Consider the following 14202-nt stretch of genomic DNA (forward strand, 5'->3'; position numbering starts at 1 on the left):
GAAAAGATTGAAATTTGCAAATCCTCTATGAAATGTGCTTTAGAGAATTTACTTACATTCCTTAAAATTAATAATGCATTGAAAATGTGAGTGTGTAAAAAATGTAAAAGGGGTATAAAAGGTGTAAAAGGGATAATCCAATGACACATGATGAACAAAAAAGAAGATACAATGATGGGTAACCATCATTGTATCTTCAGGGTTTTGTTCATCATGTGTCATTGGATTATTGTATCATCATGTGTCATTGTTCATCATCTGACAAAGAAGATACAATGATGGGTAACCATCATTGTATCTTCTTTTTTGTCAGGAGCTGTCTTTGCTGATGGATGCAGGCGTTGGATATTCCTATATTCCTCAGGTGTGAGAGAGCCCGAGAGACGTTGGACTCCTGGAACCTCCGCCAATTATAGTGCTCAAGGCACTTCGCAGTCAAAAAAAGCCCGTAGAGGAAACTGTATTGACCCCTCAAAATATAATTAGTTGCATAAGTGACTGTCCGTAAGTACAACCTTGCCTTTAGGCCAATGTACCCAGTCTCTGTGTATAACGATAGCAGCGGTGTCATATGAGGACCCCTAGGGCCAAGCGGAGAGCCGCATGAATTGGTTTCTCAATCCTTTGGATGGTCGTTGGCAGCACACCATCCAAGAGAGGCGTTCCAAACTCCGCCATCGGGAGGATGACCGTATTGACAAGCCAAAGAAAATCTGTCATGCGAACCCCATTATGCCAGAAAGCAAAATACCTTAGGTATGACCCTGCCCAGGTAAGCTTGTTCCATAAGAACCGTTTGTGGGCACTCCATGTAAATGTGTGGGTAAAATGTAGCCCCAGAATCCTGATTGAGTCTGCTGGGAAATGGTGCCCGAGAAGAGTCGAAGGGAAACCAGTGGTCGATGCTGCTTTGAAGAGAAATCTATTATGGCACTTTTAGTAGCCAAAAAGGCTATAATCCACTGCATCGCCCAATGTTCCAGGTGTTTGAGCACTCTTTGAGCTCTGTATTTTGCCATATCAGCCTGCGTGCTGCTGGCAATCAGGTATAAGTCATCTGCATACAGAATTACTGTAACATCTGTTGGGAACACCATCCAAAGATCTGCCATGTACAGGGTGAAGGAGACTCCGCAGGGGAGGTGCTAACACACTCCCCTGCAGTATCTCTTGGAGGAACGGGTGGGGGAGGATTTCACTCCCTTCCACTTTATCTGAACTCCTGTTGTAGGAGGAAGGAGGACAACCAGCGAAGTGTTCCCTGAAATCCTGTATTGCTCAAGTTTGGCTAGCAGACCAGGCTGGTATACTGAGATATATGCCCCCTCTAGGTCTAGGGAGACCATATACACCCATTTCCATTGTGCACGCACTACTGCTATAGTGTGGTGTACCATAATAATGGCATCCTCTACCCCCCGATAAGGGATAAACCCAAAGTGGTTCTTATGAAAAAGGGTTGAGGCCACCAAGGCCTTTTGCAAGTGTGTTAAAATCAAGCGTTTGAACAGTTTCGCCACATTCAAAGTAATCAAAATCAAAATGCTGCGCAGGATGTTGCCGGATGCCCCAGTTTGAGGATCAGTATTATATATGCCAGCTTCCAGTCCACTGGACTCTGTCCCGAGTTCCAAATCTGATTTATAACTCCGAGCAGGACTGCCTGACCCTCCTTGGGCAGTGCCCTCTAGGCTTGCGCCCTCACTCCATCCGGACCTGGAGTTTTATTTCAGAGACCATGGAAGGCCCACTGAAGCTCCGTAATATGGAAGTTGGCATCATCCTCTACCCTCACAGTCATTGGTGTGGGGCCCGAAGAGGGGAAAAAGTCCCAATCTGACAGGACCTCCTGAAAAAGGAAGCCAACGCTTCCGCCTGCTGATCTGGAGAGGTAAGTGTGACCTCCGTCTGAAGGACATAATGCAAACTCAATGGGCCGAGTGGGACCTGCAACCTCCTAAATACTCAGTATATAGGCAACCGTGTTGGGGGGATGTGCACACCTGCCCCCACCACTCCCGGCGTGCCTGTTGAGTTGTCCAACGAAGTAAAGTACCATGCTGTTTATATTTATTCCACCAGAAGATGGACCCCAGTTGGCGTGCCTTCCGAAATGCTCTTTCTTCTCTTCCTAGCTCTGATTAGACTACACTCAGGCGTCCGCCAAGGAGGTTGCCCATAGGGAGAGGGACTGGTACCTTGTGTTGCCGTCTGCTGCCTCCTGGAGCTGGCCGATGAACGTTGAGTACTCCCGCGGACGACTTTCCTCCAATTCCCAGAGGCCTGCTAAGTACCCTTTGTATCTGCCCCACTCTGTCCTCCTAATTATCTGTCGCTGCAGCCTCGCACCATATTGGTTCGGGAAAAACATCTTGAGTATTATTGGGCATGGTCACTGGTGAGTGTGTCAAGGCTCAGCCACTATTAATTGTATTAACTGTAAAGAAACACTGCTCGTATTAATGAGCAATGTTTCTTTTTTTGTGACATAATTATTCAAACTATGGATGGAGGTTTAATTATTTTAGGCAATTTATTTCTTCCTAAAAAAAAAAATATGAAATTTGTAATATTTGTAAAGTTTATAATACCTGTAGTTTAATTTGATTTCAAATAAGTTTTAAGTGCTCTATTTGTTGACATTCTAAGTAATGGATGTTTTCTAAATGCTTGAAGTATTCTACTCTGCAGTTTAGAACCTTTGTTTTATAATTACATTTAAATGTATAGAATGTATGCTCCACTAGTGTAAATTCATTCTATTGTATTCGGTAAACATTTATAGTGAACAAGAGTAGATGAAAAATATCAATTTCATAAGTATTAAAAATTTATATAATATTAAAAACTCTCTTAATTACAAATCATATTGTCTGCTACAATTAAGAAAAATGAACTTATAATGGAAATAAAGAAATTATTACAGTAGAGCGTTGTTAACCGACGTTTCGGATAACTGAAATGTTGGTTAACTAAAAGCATTCCAGTCGGCAAATTTAAATTTTCTCCAGTGCTGTGGCACTGCAATCTTTGGCTATATCTTGGGCTACTCCAATATTTTTTTTTGTTGGTGTGTGTGTTTTAGCTGGTAGCCCTGACATTTTTGTGTGGTGTTTTTCTGAGGACGTTTTTGAACGTCCTCAGAAAAACACCACACAAACGTTTTTGATACTAGATAAACGTTTGATGTAGATCAAACGATTGAATGTTTTTGATACTAGATCAACTTCTAAAGTATATATTTTTTGGTTTTTATATTTTTCAATATATTTATTTCGTTTGTAAAAAGTAAACAAATAATTTTTAACAATACAATAGCCACGATTATCTATATATATAAAAATGAATGTATGTCTGTCTGTCTGTTCGTCTGTCTGTCCTTCATGCATTACCACACTGTTTATCCGATTGCCATGAAGCTTTGGGAAGTTTTTTAATACACTCCCGCAAAGGTTTCTGGCATAGTACATTTATCCTACAATATATGGCGCATGTTTATACTGTGTGTTCAAAAGATTTCAAATTGTGAAGACCATTTCCCCCCTTCAAAAAATATCTCTATATATGCATTTGTGAACTGTTATTTACAATATTTGTAATAATTTTTGTTTAATCACTTTATTTCAACTTTTTTTTGCTAATTATGTATTCGTTCGAACTTCGTTAAAACCTCAACTGTACCCCGAACAACAACCGAAGTTGTAGGAAGAAATTCGCGTATTTTACCGATCTAGGTATCCCCCTTTTCCAAATTTTAATATTGACTCAAAATAATTTTAAAAGACAAATTACAATAAAATGGTTTATTATCCAACTATCAGAAATTTCACAACATGCCAAGGAAGAGAGGAAGGAGCAATTAAATAATTAAAATTGTAAAGGATTAAACAATATAAAAATATATATAAAAATGGGGAATATCGCACTTCTGACAATCGCTGTGAGTGTGTGGGTTAAATTTGAAGAATCCGTGCTTCTCACATGGACAACTGTATGTGGCCAGCTCACGCGTCGGAAAACCTTCTGATTTATTCATGCGCGCACCAGACGGAAAAACAAAAAATATCGTGTATCCACAAGCACTCCAATAAATAAATAGAATTGAAACGACACTTTGGAATGTTTTTCCGATGAAAATTAATAATAATAATATTATAATAATAATAAATTTCAATAAAAATGATAAAATGCAAATTGAATTTTATCATAACGAGTTTGCTTGAATTTCGTTTCTTCTGAGATCGCAGCAATGCGCAACGGGTAAGCTAGTTATTTTAAAAAGTTTACGTTAGGCTTAACATCGATGAAAATTCAACGCAAAGCGACATGCAACGAAGAAAAATTTTAACATAAGATAGGTTAATATATTTTTTCGTACATAATCAATTATCCGAAAAATAAGTTATCCGAACAACCCCAGTCCCCAATTGATTTGGATAAACGACGCTCTACTGTATTGAGAACTGCATTAAAAAAAATATAGAGAATGAAATATAATAAACATTTAATAAATATTTTTTAAATAGATATCCTAAGAACCTTCTAAAACATGGTATGATAAATATGTTTTACATAGATTTAAAGTTAAAATGAAACAACAGTCTTCTCAATATTTCTGGTTTCTATATATATGTTTTAAATGAACATATAAGAGTGAATTTAATGAATTTTCCATAGCATTGGCTCCTACTCAAAAGAACAGAGTATCAAGTTTATTATATGAAAAAGAAACAAAAAACTTTAAAACAGCTGGAGTAGTTTAAAAGATATTTTGTACTTGTGAAAATCAAACTAAATATTATATAGGAGTAATGAAAATATTATGTGAAAAATAAGTAAAAGAGCATCAACCAGCTATCAGATTGGGTATTATGACATCATCATGGTTTTTACATTGTAATGAAGCAAATTATAACATCAATACTGATAAATATAAAAATTCTGTTTAAAGAAAAGAATACAATTAAAAGAAAAATTAAACAATATTTTTCAATAAAAAATAAAGATAATATAAATAATATTAATTTAAATAATGGTATTAATGTTAATGCATATTAAAATAGATTTATAAACTATAAATATATTGCACACAGATTGAATTGTATTATAACCAAAGAAGCCAAAAAAATCATCTTTTTGGCAAAATGCATTTGATAGATAACCTATAATTTTATGATAAAGTGTAAGAATTAAAATAATCCTTACTTGATTTAAGTGTTGTTTAAATGTTTTAATCACCACTGAAGTTGGAATAGGCTAAGGATTTTCTTGTATTTTATATATTTTAAATATACATATCAATCAAAACCTGATATCTTAAGCAAATACACCTACAACTGTCATAAATGATCAGGCTAACTTATATATGCTGGAAGAGAAGATAGGACCAAAAGTCTGGGTAGCGTAACTGGCAACATGTCTGTATGGTAAGTGGAAGTCGCGAGTTCGAGTCCTGCTTTGGGCCGATTTTTTTCTTCCAGTTTAATCTAAATTAATTAATTAAATATTATAATTATTAAATTTAATACAAGATGGAGCCTAACGCCTCACTCTGGTGCCAAATTCATTTCTAATCTATAATCATATATCCAAAATTTAGCCCGATCATTTAAAGCAGTTGTAGGTGTATTTGCTTATATATTTTAAATTACATGAATTTATTCTAATAATATCAATTTGATTGTTGATGCACATTTCTTGCACATGCTATTTGTAGAAATTTATTCCTATTGTTTATGAATTTAAAAAATCCACAAATTACATTAAACATTAAAATTAATAATTAAATTTAATTAAATGTATTAAAATGAAGAAATATTACATTGTAGCAAATTAGCACAGTACAACCACTTTTGGAACAACAACAACAACAACAACAAAAAAAAACATGTTAGTATTTGAATTAAGTGATTCTAGAATATATTAAGGCTTTCATTCATGTTTTTAGTTTGTAATTTCCTGATGAAAATTGATTAAGACCAAAAATGTTTGAGAAATAAATTTTTACTGCACCATAAAGGCAGTTGTACTGTGGTTATTAATAATGCAGTTACTAATAGAAACAACATAGCAAATATTAGTAATAATTAAAATATACTGTAATAATTTTTACATTTGATATTTTATATTTATATTAGTGAAAGCAACATCCCACTAAAAACTCACAATAGTAGAAAGTATGTCAACAAAGTCAGCTGTTTTGAACACTTTACAATAACAACAGATGGAGAATATTGTGTGTCAGTGTATTATAGATGATGATGAATGTGAAAAAGCATGTGATACAAAAATGAGTAGTTTTATAAGCTCTAACAAAAATACACCTACAAGAGCATCAAATTTAAAAAGATGCAATGTTTTCTTCCTAGTGTTAGAAACTGTAAATGAAAAAGAAAAGATAGTAATAAAAGCATTTTCCTACTTCAGGGCTAAAAAACAATCAGAAATCTACTGGAAGCCAAACACAACTATTAAGTTAGAAAATTCTTGGGAATTCCATAATCAAATCCTGTGTCTGCAGGTATACAGGAATGCTACCAATAAGGCAATGATCCAAAACTATGATTTAATTATGTATATTTTGGTTGATTACATACATAAATAGATGCATATCAGGCCAACTTACATTTTACGGCCCCTCATACATCTAACAAAGTTACCATAACCAATGCCTGCAGAAAGATTTGAAAAACCTCATTATTGAAATGGCAGTGAACAATAGTGTACAGTGGGTGATCGGTTAATGAACATAATCCGTTCCAAGACTTTGTTCGCTATCCGAATTGTTCGTTAACCGATTATCGATTTACCATAGGTTTCTATGGGAATTTGATTAATTGGTTCTGAAGACCCCCAAAATAAAAAAATATATACTTTCTTACTACTTTTATTTATATGTATAGATGATAATAAAAATACATACATACATAGTCTTGCGTTTTTATTAGTCGTGTTTTTTTTCTGTTTGAAAGGGTTAAAGAATCTGTCTAATGTCGATTGCTTTTCTCTCTTCTTCAGGATTTTTCGTAAGTAATTAATAGCATTGCAATTGCAGAAATCCCCAAGCCTTAACCTGGTTTGGATGCCATTCTAAGACCGTTGTTCTGACATCCTCCCACTTCTTCAAAGGATCTTTAATATAAGATATCGGCATTAATCCTCTTTTTCAGAAGAAAACATATCTCGCCGAGTTTCTTGGTGTTCTTCATTCAAGAGTTCTTGGCGTTCTTCTGTCGTCAGATCCATTTCGTGTTCCATTATGAACTGTTCGATATTCTTTATTTCTCAGATGTGATTTTTGTTACTCCTTTAGCTGCTTGAGTCTTCTTGATTATACAGTATGTTTCTTAAATAAGATTGAACTTCAGCCTACTGTAGACCTGTTTACGCCATACTGCCCAGCAACATTAGGCATCTTCTGCCCACTCTCTACCTTTGCTATTATACTCTCACCTTTCGAAAAGAAAAACAGACGCAAAACTTAACGAGTGCCTACCCGACAGTCTCACGAATACATAAAATAATTGTTTTGTCAGAAAAATAAAAGGCTGAAATTACAAGGAAGAGTTTCAAAGTTCGGAGGAATAATATCCGATCGGTATATATCGGCTTGAGCGTCGATGTCGACGTCTCCCACACTCCGAAAAGTTTCGAATTGTTGCCCGAAGACAAGGGAAGACCAATCGGTATTCATTAATTTACGTCGCTTCTTCTTGTGTTTGTTCTGTGGGGTGTTCGTTATCCGATCATGTGTTCGTTGTCCGAACATAAAAATCTTTCGCGAAAGTGTTCGTTATGCGATCTGTTTGTTAACCGATCACCCACTGTACTTCTTTTTTTTCCATAACCAACCTTTTTAGGCTTAAATAAAGAAACAGCTAGAAAACTTGGGAGTTTCTTCTTATGCTTTCTCTTTCCATAAAGCATAAAGAGACTGATAATTGAAAAGACTAAATGTAAAATAAAAAAAAAAAAAAAAGAGGATGGGACTTTATATACTAACTAGTTTATTAGAAACTACATGACAAGAACAACTAAAGGTACACATTAAGCACCATCTCTTAATGATAGTAATTGTAATTTAATTTTAAATTTAGAATATTCTGGAAGAAAAGAATCGGCCCAGAGCAGGAGTCGAGTCTGCAACCTCTGCTCACCATGCAGTGCGCTGACCAGTTACACCACAAGGACCTCCAAGCAATTCTTCCCTTCCAAATACTTTTAGATATAACCATCTTAGATATAACAAACTTTTAGATATAACCATCTAATGGTTACCTATGGTACTACCTGGGGTTGTATTTAACGCCCATTGACCGACTCCAACAAGGCACTCAGATGGCCATTGCTTTACACAGCATGGTGTATATGTTACTGTGAATGACCTCCACAATGTTTCAACCTCCACCAAAGCTTATCTGTGCTTGTCAACATACACCGGCGATTGTTCGAATGTATAATAATATTATCAAATATTCAGTCTTTCACTGGCATATTTTGTATGTGTCAACATTCACCGGAGAATATCGACATTCTCTAATTTCGGTCATTTACAGTAACATATATATATATATATAACATCCTAAAAACCCAATGTATTAATCAACCATCAGCCATCGATTAATTTGGCTGATGGTTGGTTGATTAATACATTGGGTTTTTAGGATGTTTATAACTAGTTTATATATTACCTTTACCTTTCACCTGAAGAGGACCTACCTGTGAATGAAGCCAGAAACATTTGTGAGTGAGTATTCAACATGTTGGAAGTTGTATGGTAAGCGTAAACTAGTTAGTAAGAAAAGAGAGTTTTGTAAAGTCTGAAGAGACATAACTTATTTCTTGAGGTATGAGAAAGGACACAAGACTTTACATTATATAGTCTTTTATATCATATACATTTTGTGAATTTACAATTATTGTCCTGGCAATTTTATTAAATAAGAGACGTTTTGTCTTTATTAAAATGAAAGCATACACACTACAGAATCAGTCATTTTGCTATTGATGTTAGCTGTGTTGATAAAAAAGTTAAATTATAATTCGAATTTTGGGAGTAAAGACCATCCAGGAACGTCATACCAGTATCTTCAGAAATTAGTGAAAAATGTTTTAAAAGATTTTGAAACATGTTAAAACAATTGAAAAAATAAATAAAGCTGATGAAGAAAGTATATAAATATTAGATGATGATATTCCTGCAAAAACTCTTCTGTTTCAGTTGTGTGCGTTAATACATACACAACTTAAACACAAGAGAGTAATGAAATTTTAGATGATATTGCTAAAGAATCACACAAAATAATTAGAATTAAACATATATGTTGTGTAGTTCATACTATGAAACTACTAATAACAGATAGATTGAGATAGTCACTCAGCAACTATTCTCACTGGCAACTTAAGGCAAATAGCTGTTGAATTCAAGACCCATAAAACAGATGCTATTCTGCAAAGACATGCTGGAAAAGGAGCGATTCTGAATCAAACAACATGCTGGAGAGAACTTAGTTTTTTAGTTAAAACTATTTGCTTGATTAAAAAACTTTTTTGAAGATCTGGACATGTTTCACTAACTAAAAGCCAGTGGTAGGTGCAAGAAATAAAATTAGAAAACTTTTTTACTGTCATCAATAAGTTACAATCTGAGGATTTATCACACTGTAAATTCTTGTTGGAATGGAAGATCTTGGTGTATTACTTGAACAAAAGTGAAGGATTAATTGATATGGAAGATGTCATTGTAATTTTTTTTAATGGCATTGTACCTTCAATGAATGAAAAAGGTCTTTTTCTAGATAATCGAATACTATTAGCTGCTATTTACATTGATCCAATGAACTACATTTTATTACTTTTAAAAAATCAATTTTTCAAAAATATTTCCTCAAAATTGATGAAAAAACTTTATGGGTTAATTGTACCTAAATAACCCCCATTTTTTTTGCCTGGACCGCATTTAATCAGATAGAAAGCTTTTATTCGTATTCTTTATTTTCTATGCATTTCGGGTGCAATATTTTCTTTAATTTGCACCCCTCTTCAGGATTTTTACATTTCTATAAATTTGGTAAATTTAATTATTACATCGGTAAATTACTACAATAGTTATACAATGGTTAACTAACCTGTTTTNAAGATACAATGATGGGTAACCATCATTGTATCTTCAGGGTTTTGTTCATCATGTGTCATTGGATTATTGTATCATCATGTGTCATTGTTCATCATCTGACAAAGAAGATACAATGATGGGTAACCATCATTGTATCTTCTTTTTTGTCAGGAGCTGTCTTTGCTGATGGATGCAGGCGTTGGATATTCCTATATTCCTCAGGTGTGAGAGAGCCCGAGAGACGTTGGACTCCTGGAACCTCCGCCAATTATAGTGCTCAAGGCACTTCGCAGTCAAAAAAAGCCCGTAGAGGAAACTGTATTGACCCCTCAAAATATAATTAGTTGCATAAGTGACTGTCCGTAAGTACAACCTTGCCTTTAGGCCAATGTACCCAGTCTCTGTGTATAACGATAGCAGCGGTGTCATATGAGGACCCCTAGGGCCAAGCGGAGAGCCGCATGAATTGGTTTCTCAATCCTTTGGATGGTCGTTGGCAGCACACCATCCAAGAGAGGCGTTCCAAACTCCGCCATCGGGAGGATGACCGTATTGACAAGCCAAAGAAAATCTGTCATGCGAACCCCATTATGCCAGAAAGCAAAATACCTTAGGTATGACCCTGCCCAGGTAAGCTTGTTCCATAAGAACCGTTTGTGGGCACTCCATGTAAATGTGTGGGTAAAATGTAGCCCCAGAATCCTGATTGAGTCTGCTGGGAAATGGTGCCCGAGAAGAGTCGAAGGGAAACCAGTGGTCGATGCTGCTTTGAAGAGAAATCTATTATGGCACTTTTAGTAGCCAAAAAGGCTATAATCCACTGCATCGCCCAATGTTCCAGGTGTTTGAGCACTCTTTGAGCTCTGTATTTTGCCATATCAGCCTGCGTGCTGCTGGCAATCAGGTATAAGTCATCTGCATACAGAATTACTGTAACATCTGTTGGGAACACCATCCAAAGATCTGCCATGTACAGGGTGAAGGAGACTCCGCAGAGAAGGTGCTAACACACTCCCCTGCAGTATCTCTTGGAGGAACGGGTGGGGGAGGATTTCACTCCCTTCCACTTTATCTGAACTCCTGTTGTAGGAGGAAGGAGGACAACCAGCGAAGTGTTCCCTGAAATCCTGTATTGCTCAAGTTTGGCTAGCAGACCAGGCTGGTATACTGAGATATATGCCCCCTCTAGGTCTAGGGAGACCATATACACCCATTTCCATTGTGCACGCACTACTGCTATAGTGTGGTGTACCATAATAATGGCATCCTCTACCCCCCGATAAGGGATAAACCCAAAGTGGTTCTTATGAAAAAGGGTTGAGGCCACCAAGGCCTTTTGCAAGTGTGTTAAAATCAAGCGTTTGAACAGTTTCGCCACATTCAAAGTAATCAAAATCAAAATGCTGCGCAGGATGTTGCCGGATGCCCCAGTTTGAGGATCAGTATTATATATGCCAGCTTCCAGTCCACTGGACTCTGTCCCGAGTTCCAAATCTGATTTATAACTCCGAGCAGGACTGCCTGACCCTCCTTGGGCAGTGCCCTCTAGGCTTGCGCCCTCACTCCATCCGGACCTGGAGTTTTATTTCAGAGACCATGGAAGGCCCACTGAAGCTCCGTAATATGGAAGTTGGCATCATCCTCTACCCTCACAGTCATTGGTGTGGGGCCCGAAGAGGGGAAAAAGTCCCAATCTGACAGGACCTCCTGAAAAAGGAAGCCAACGCTTCCGCCTGCTGATCTGGAGAGGTAAGTGTGACCTCCGTCTGAAGGACATAATGCAAACTCAATGGGCCGAGTGGGACCTGCAACCTCCTAAATACTCAGTATATAGGCAACCGTGTTGGGGGGATGTGCACACCTGCCCCCACCACTCCCGGCGTGCCTGTTGAGTTGTCCAACGAAGTAAAGTACCATGCTGTTTATATTTATTCCACCAGAAGATGGACCCCAGTTGGCGTGCCTTCCGAAATGCTCTTTCTTCTCTTCCTAGCTCTGATTAGACTACACTCAGGCGTCCGCCAAGGAGGTTGCCCATAGGGAGAGGGACTGGTACCTTGTGTTGCCGTCTGCTGCCTCCTGGAGCTGGCCGATGAACGTTGAGTACTCCCGCGGACGACTTTCCTCCAATTCCCAGAGGCCTGCTAAGTACCCTTTGTATCTGCCCCACTCTGTCCTCCTAATTATCTGTCGCTGCAGCCTCGCACCATATTGGTTCGGGAAAAACATCTTGAGTATTATTGGGCATGGTCACTGGTGAGTGTGTCAAGGCTCAGCCACTATTAATTGTATTAACTGTAAAGAAACACTGCTCGTATTAATGAGCAATGTTTCTTTTTTTGTGACATAATTATTCAAACTATGGATGGAGGTTTAATTATTTTAGGCAATTTATTTCTTCCTAAAAAAAAAAATATGAAATTTGTAATATTTGTAAAGTTTATAATACCTGTAGTTTAATTTGATTTCAAATAAGTTTTAAGTGCTCTATTTGTTGACATTCTAAGTAATGGATGTTTTCTAAATGCTTGAAGTATTCTACTCTGCAGTTTAGAACCTTTGTTTTATAATTACATTTAAATGTATAGAATGTATGCTCCACTAGTGTAAATTCATTCTATTGTATTCGGTAAACATTTATAGTGAACAAGAGTAGATGAAAAATATCAATTTCATAAGTATTAAAAATTTATATAATATTAAAAACTCTCTTAATTACAAATCATATTGTCTGCTACAATTAAGAAAAATGAACTTATAATGGAAATAAAGAAATTATTACAGTAGAGCGTTGTTAACCGACGTTTCGGATAACTGAAATGTTGGTTAACTAAAAGCATTCCAGTCGGCAAATTTAAATTTTCTCCAGTGCTGTGGCACTGCAATCTTTGGCTATATCTTGGGCTACTCCAATATTTTTTTTTGTTGGTGTGTGTGTTTTAGCTGGTAGCCCTGACATTTTTGTGTGGTGTTTTTCTGAGGACGTTTTTGAACGTCCTCAGAAAAACACCACACAAACGTTTTTGATACTAGATAAACGTTTGATGTAGATCAAACGATTGAATGTTTTTGATACTAGATCAACTTCTAAAGTATATATTTTTTGGTTTTTATATTTTTCAATATATTTATTTCGTTTGTAAAAAGTAAACAAATAATTTTTAACAATACAATAGCCACGATTATCTATATATATAAAAATGAATGTATGTCTGTCTGTCTGTTCGTCTGTCTGTCCTTCATGCATTACCACACTGTTTATCCGATTGCCATGAAGCTTTGGGAAGTTTTTTAATACACTCCCGCAAAGGTTTCTGGCATAGTACATTTATCCTACAATATATGGCGCATGTTTATACTGTGTGTTCAAAAGATTTCAAATTGTGAAGACCATTTCCCCCCTTCAAAAAATATCTCTATATATGCATTTGTGAACTGTTATTTACAATATTTGTAATAATTTTTGTTTAATCACTTTATTTCAACTTTTTTTTGCTAATTATGTATTCGTTCGAACTTCGTTAAAACCTCAACTGTACCCCGAACAACAACCGAAGTTGTAGGAAGAAATTCGCGTATTTTACCGATCTAGGTATCCCCCTTTTCCAAATTTTAATATTGACTCAAAATAATTTTAAAAGACAAATTACAATAAAATGGTTTATTATCCAACTATCAGAAATTTCACAACATGCCAAGGAAGAGAGGAAGGAGCAATTAAATAATTAAAATTGTAAAGGATTAAACAATATAAAAATATATATAAAAATGGGGAATATCGCACTTCTGACAATCGCTGTGAGTGTGTGGGTTAAATTTGAAGAATCCGTGCTTCTCACATGGACAACTGTATGTGGCCAGCTCACGCGTCGGAAAACCTTCTGATTTATTCATGCGCGCACCAGACAAAAAAACAAAAAATATCGTGTATCCACAAGCACTCCAATAAATAAATAGAATTGAAACGACACTTTGAAATGTTTTCCCAATGAAAATGAATAATAATATAATAAGTTTCAATAAAAATGATAAAATGTAAATTTAATTTTATCATAACGAGTTTGCTTGAATTTCGTTTCTTCTGAGAT

The 14202-nt window shown here is 36.0% G+C and overlaps 1 protein-coding gene across 2 annotated transcripts in view; it reads right to left on the bottom strand.

Moving 5' to 3' along the window:
- The window catches only part of LOC111626678 (mitogen-activated protein kinase kinase kinase 9-like), a 98288-nt gene that overhangs the window by 48482 nt on the left and 35604 nt on the right, over positions 1-14202 (bottom strand). The window lies entirely within an intron of this gene.

This window comes from Centruroides sculpturatus, unplaced genomic scaffold (assembly GCF_000671375.1).
Source record: "Centruroides sculpturatus isolate CEXI.00-Female unplaced genomic scaffold, Cexi_2.0 scaffold451, whole genome shotgun sequence".
Taxonomy (NCBI): domain Eukaryota; kingdom Metazoa; phylum Arthropoda; class Arachnida; order Scorpiones; family Buthidae; genus Centruroides; species Centruroides sculpturatus.